The sequence below is a fragment of the Fukomys damarensis genome, unplaced genomic scaffold (genome assembly GCF_012274545.1).
Source record: "Fukomys damarensis isolate Sample0158 unplaced genomic scaffold, DMR_v1.0_HiC HiC_scaffold_7, whole genome shotgun sequence".
NCBI classification, from domain to species: Eukaryota; Metazoa; Chordata; class Mammalia; order Rodentia; family Bathyergidae; genus Fukomys; species Fukomys damarensis.
The window spans coordinates 37393889-37400418 of NW_022900919.1; the positions used below are offsets into that span (position 1 = coordinate 37393889).

The 6530-nt window shown below is 36.3% G+C and overlaps 1 protein-coding gene across 6 annotated transcripts in view; it reads right to left on the reverse strand.

The window, feature by feature from the left end:
• Plcb4 (phospholipase C beta 4) overlaps positions 1 to 6047 on the reverse strand; it is a 289629-nt gene extending 283582 nt beyond the window's left edge. For 4 of the 6 annotated variants that reach the window (XM_033761187.1, XM_033761184.1, XM_033761180.1 and 1 more), the window contains exon 1: positions 5974 to 6046. The gene's annotated coding sequence lies outside the window, so the exon portion shown is untranslated. Of the gene's footprint in view, positions 1 to 5973 lie in introns of all 6 variants that reach the window. The other 2 variants (XM_033761185.1, XM_033761186.1) reach the window with 1 other exon arrangement.
• Between the last annotated feature and the right edge of the window lie 483 nt (positions 6048 to 6530).

Consider the following 6530-nt stretch of genomic DNA (forward strand, 5'->3'; position numbering starts at 1 on the left):
AAAACCTTAAAAAAAAAAAAAAAAAAAAAAACAGCCCTTGAAGACCTCTTCAGGCTACCAAATTCCAGAAGCGTAAAATAATAAATTTATATTGTTTTGAGTGACTATGTTTATAATAATTTGTTACAATAGCAACCAGAGACTAATGTAGGGGTCTTGGAAATACTGGATTGAACTAGAAAGAATCATGTGCCTCCTCTAATGGGAGAATGTGAGATTGTACTTTTCCAGATCTCTGATTAGTTAGGAGATAAGGTAAATCTACTTGGATACAGTTGGTAACTAGCAACACTAGCTCAGGACTAACAAAATATGACCAAAACATTGACTGCTGCTCTTTATTTTCTTTATTGGGTAGGTCCAATAATGTGACTCATCTGGAATAAGAGACAGAAGATAGATAAAACAATGCAGTGGATTTCTCAGGCTGTGTCCTACCCCAGACCATTGGCTACATCAAACTTCTGAAGCCAAGAGCTCAACTCTTGACAGAGCTCTTATATTTCCAGACAGAATGAGTTCAAGCGAGTATGGACTTTAGCATGTTACATTTTTTTACATTCCCAATGATCATTAGGGCCAATCTGCTTACAGAGTCATTCATTCTGGAAAATGAAACTATTTAGAAAAACAACTTTTCTCTTTGCAGATGAAAGGAATTATTAAAGTGCTAAATGTTAAGGCTATTATTAAAATATGGCCAGACACTTAGAAATAACTTTTAAAAACAAAGACAAAAGAAACAGAAAACGCCAAAATATTTTTACCATAATATGATCCTTCCATTAATTCTGTTCTTAGGACAAGTTGATAGAAAAGGGGGAAAATTGGTTTTAGCATATTTGAAGAGACAAATGGCCTCTCTTAATATTAAGGCAATTAGCCAACAATTCTTATTGACTGAAGACTCTGAAAAACACTAACCAAGAAAAGGTTAGGAAATGAGGAAAATGTGGAAAATAAAGTTCTTTCAGAGATGATTTTACAATGTCCCTGAGATGACATGGCAAAGCCAATACATAAAACAATTAGAGAGTAACCAACAGTCATTATCTGCAGTGGAGAATGATATCAAAAGGTATATAAGCCAACACAGTACCTGGAGAAATCAACAGGGACAGGCAGGATGTACACAGAAAAAAAATGTACACTCAACAGATAACTGTCTTGGTGACTTCTGTCCAGTCCTAGAATCTTACATTTTCAGTTGAAGCTGAAAATATGATGAAACATGCATAAATGGTAGCCTTTTGTTACAGGACGATTTTTATCACCAATGTAAGCACTTCATAATATATGGGAGAAGATTGATTAAAATCTCTATTTCATTGGGACTAGAAATCAAGAGAGGAGGAAAACAATCACCATTTCCCATAGCATTGTACTTCGTGTGATAAAATATACAATTGTATATATCTAAATACAGATATATACCCCCATGTTATCATCAAATGAAATATTTAAATGAGCAGAAGATTCAGATACTGCTATAATGCAGTAGAAAGCTCAGATTTATCTCCCAAATTTGTTTTTCTTAAAACATGGTACTCTGCATCATTTTTTCAGTTCCAATTTCAGCAAGTATTGGTAAAAATTGTTCTATCCTTTCCTTTCAGAGAAAAGCAACCATAAATTAAGTGGCTTGGAAAAGTAGAATAATCATACACGTAGGGATTTCTTTTTCTTATTTATAGGTGGGTAAGTATACATTAGCTCTAATGAAATACAATGAGTCACTGGTTTAAAAGTATTTTTTTCTTAAAAAGTAGGAAAATTTTATTGAGGGAAAAAAAGCTTCTGTCTAAGAGAGACAGAAGGGAGACTGGAAAGTGTTTTTTAAAAAAGATATATGTTGAATATTTGTTCAGTTTTTTTCTACAAACCTCATATTCTGCTTTTTAAAACCAGTGGGTTATCTGCTTGTGTTCCCAGGCAAAAAAATATAAACTTTCTAGGAAATGACTTTGAAAGTCACTGTAAATTTTTCTGTAATATTCCAAAGGAAGACTGTAAAAGATTCTGAAAACTTCACATGTAATATCTGTATCTACCATGGATTTTTCTCACTGAAATAAATTGTTTATGTCAGTATTCATTAGCAAAGCAGAATATGCCTCTGTAAATTTCATTTAAAGGAGTTGTGTAAGTTTTCTGAAGATAGCACTCATATTCCATTAAAGTAAGTTAAAGTGATTTGTGAACCAGAGTAAACCTAAAAATGGGTGTTATGGCACATTCGCAGAACTTAATTCAAACACTTTACACCCCTCAGACAACTTTACGATGATAGCAAAACATCCGTTTTGACCACTTCCTTCCTGGGCTAGACACAGTGCTAAGTATTCAAACACTGTTTCTTTGTGACCAAAGACACTGTGGGGTATTCTAACTTTGTAACCCCAAGTCATTCTTGGAGCCTGGCATTTCTAGCAAGTTGCTTTCTGGACACTCAAGGTTTTTCAAGGTTTTTGTGAATCCACAGCAGAATGGGTCTAAATCAAACTGCCAAGCACCAGAAGGTGACATTCACAGAAAACACCACCCACAAATATGGGGTGGCATGAATTAAGATTGCCACAGGAACACAGATTTCTGCTTCTGAAAAAAGTAGTGGGGCTCAATTTCTTGTTGACTAGCTACGTGGTGAATGCAGCTTCTACTACAGTCTTCTCAGGAAGATTTTCAGGAAGCTGAGTCTGAGTGATTTTTCTCTGTTTCCAAAGAAACCAAGTGCCAATCCAAAAAAACTCATAAGAGAACATGGTTACTACAGGTCTCCACATATCTATTCATATTACTACCTCACCAACCATCCAGGATAATGTCATTAGAACCATCAAGACAGGCAGGTATGTGTACCATATTTAAGAAAAACGGAAATGAGGCTACTGTTAATTTTTAAATATTATCAGAAATAAGAACACCACAAATTAGTCTAAATTAAATGTTAATGTGTTATAAAGAATTTGTATGATATGTATTTTCAAGCAGGAAAACAAATTCCATAAAATGAAAGCAATCAAAGCATGGACCCTGAAGAAATAAACTAGTCCCACGTCACTTATTGTGATGAGTGAGTCATTTTTTGGAGGGAGAGATTCACAGAACCTGATGACAGGAAGGGGATGTAGGCACTTCCCCCAGTGTTAGCAATGTTCTGCATCTTGCCAGGGACTGATTTTCACAGTTGCCCATGTTCACCACAGTCCCAACTTCTGTGCAGGTAAAGTTTACACTGAAGCTGTCAACAGAGACAAGTATAGCTAATAAACATGCTGAATGCAAACCAATGCTGGAAGTCAGTTTTTAAATGCATCAAAAATAAGATGGTAATAGATGAAAAAAAGTTAGGTGGTTGGAAAAGCAAGTGATAAAAGAAATTCAAGTATCAGTGATGAAACCTACAAAGGGAAAGCACAGCTGTTCTCAGGAAAATTCCTTCAAATTGTTGTGTGTCTGAAATTTTCATCAACAATGCCAAGGTAGAAAACAGGAGAAAGAAATTACTGGAGTGTATGGAATACCATACTGGCACCCACTTCAAGAGTCCACAGCTATCTAGGACATAGCAAAGTATTTAAGTAGAAAACTTGAGCCACAAATCTAACAAGCTGAGACTTAGAGGTTTTTTAAGTCAATTGCCCAAAACTGGTGAATGTGTGTTAAGTGAGAGGAAAGACCGAGCTCCCCACAGGTAAAGTTTCTATATTTAAATTCACAGCGAGTTGAAGCGGGGGCACCTGCAAGACAGGTTGGGTAGACGATGTCATAAAGAAGACTTTGGTGCATCGCACAAATCAAACCCGATACACATAAAAAGCTCCCCACCTCGAGGACAGGATGGGAGAAGTAGGAGTGGGCGAGTCCTTAGTGATGACAAACGGGGCCTGTGTTAACAGTATGAGGCAGAGCCCCAAACATAATGAGCCTGGACAAGACGGCTGCGAAAACATGGCAGGTGCACCACGGCACTCGCGTTGAGAAAGCAGCAGGTTGCACCTCATCAGCTGCACGTCCCCAGTCAGTTCACCTCAATCGTATTTTCAGTCATTCGCTCACAAACTGAGTTCCTGGTTTGAAGCAGACAATGTCCAGTTATTTGATGTGTGATGGTGTGCCTCCTCCACGGTCGGTGTGGACCCTGAGCTGGCAGCTGCTGCCCCCGGGTATTGTTAGAGACGCAGCACTTCAGGCCCCCATACCTGTTATGTCAGGCAGACGGGAGCATCATGCTGAAGTGTGAGGCACAGCACCTGTAAATGGAGCATCAGCAACAGGGCTTCTACTATGGCAACCTGGTGTTTGGACAGAGAGGACAGGCATAGGTCCTTAGGTAAGCGACACAAAGCCAATCCACTGTGTCTTCTGTAAGGACCTTGGCCCTGACTACACCTCTTCAGTCCTGGACTCCACCTGAGTAAAAAGAACATAGCCTGAAGCCCCTGGAGAAATCCATGAAAGGGAAACATAGCTGAATCTGTTCTGAAAATTTTGGAATGTTTCATATACTTGAATATGTTTGGAAATATTCGTTGTATCTATGGAGAGTGGATCACTGTGCATGTAATGGCTCTTTAGTGTAAAAATTGTGCAAAATGTTTTCTCCATCAGATAATTATCAAAGGAGTTCACAAAGGCTACAATCCATGTTTCAGCTTTAACAGTTGTGAAAATTCTTCATTTACCCTTAAAAATAGCCCCAGAATATTGCATTTTATTCATGTATAAATCTATCTAAAATATTTTTAGTGATCATGTTCTGTTTGCATCTGTCATTATAATAAAGACTGTCTTATGCTCAAATAGCTATGGCTAATCATGGCTCACACAAAATTGAGGTTTTGCTTTTTTTCATAATTATACATGCTTTCAAAATGCCAATATATCCCTAACTAAAAAAACAAAGTACACAAATATGAATCTTTTTTTAATATCACTTGAATCCAGTTCTGTAAAATCTGCAAGTTCCATACTTTAGCATTACTTCTTTGTTCATGAATATGTCTAATTTATATGAAAACAGCTTTTAGAAATACGATTGCAAATACACAAAGTTATTAATTTCTACTCTGTATTTCTGGAAGGAATTTTTCATAATGGCTAATAAACTTTCCAAGTCAATGAACAAATCCATTGCTAAGTCAATAAATATAAAGTATATTTTCATTCTCACTTCTTATTTAGGAAAAACACTTTTACATAGTAACTGTTTGCCTGTCTTAATACAGCTGAACAAAAAAGTGACAATCAAAACAATTATTGAAATTTTCCCAGTATTTTCATTATTAATTATAAAAAAACAATCAAAACTGAATCAGCTTTTTATAATAATTCCTGTATGATAAAAATTTTTAACATCATTTGTGCTTTACAGATATCTTCACAGAATGCATCATGAAGAGACTGTTTAATTTTTTAATAGACTGTATTTCTTAGAGCAGCTTTGTACTCAGAGAAAAATTAAGCAAAAAATACAGATTTTTCATATGTCCCCAACATGTATTTAAGTTTTAATACATGAGAAGTGCTAAATGATACACAGAAAATCTATCAACCAAACAAATCCTATTCATAAGTGCCTAACTGAAAAATCTATTTGAGTCATAGGTAAGTTTAGGGAAATTTTATGAGAGACATTAAAATAAATCTATATTGAACTAATGCCAGAATTACCACAGAATGATAGCATTTAATACACATTTATGGTAGTATTTTCTCTTATTAGAAAATCCAAAGAAAAATCAATGATTAATAAAATAATCTTTATAAAAATGTTGATGGTTCATGCAATTTAAAGATAGAGAAGTATTTTCTTTTCTCCCACTGTATATAACTATACCTACTTACCTTCAGGCAACACAGGAATATAACTGTGATAGCTCTTGTACAAAAAACCCACAAATTTATCAAAACTGCTCCCTTTTGCAAATCTTAACTTCTGCTCACAAAGTCATTTTTAATATGCTTTCTTACCTGAGCAGGATTTAAATTTCACCGGACTGTGACAGGCTTCTGCCAGCACACCTGGGGCAAATGGAGCCCTTTCAGGGACAATCACAGTTCTGGGCAAGCTCACTCTTCCCAGAAAGGGAGGAGGGGGTGAGAGGCTAGGGATGGACAAGCTCGGCAGCTAGTGACTGAACACTGGTGCTCTCAGGCAAAGTCCCACCCCTCTGCCACCAAGTGAGAAGCTTGGCAAACAGTGCCCAAAGCCACAACAAAATATCCCAACAGAGTGGCTGAGAGACTCTAACTCTTCTAAGCAGAACAACAAACATAGCCAAGGCTTTTTACAGGCGTATAGCCTAGTAACACTGCCCAGGAACGAGTAAGAGACCCTGAACATAGTGTCACTAATCAAAGGCTATAAGACAAAAAGTAAAATTTAAGAGCTATTCCTAAATTGTTCCTCAAAATAAATCTGTTTCTTTTTTATACTGAGGACTATAAATAAATTCAAGATCAACACCTCAAGGAAAGTACAACTGATTGCCAACAATTCAGAAAATATAATAGCTTGCCTCTAAACT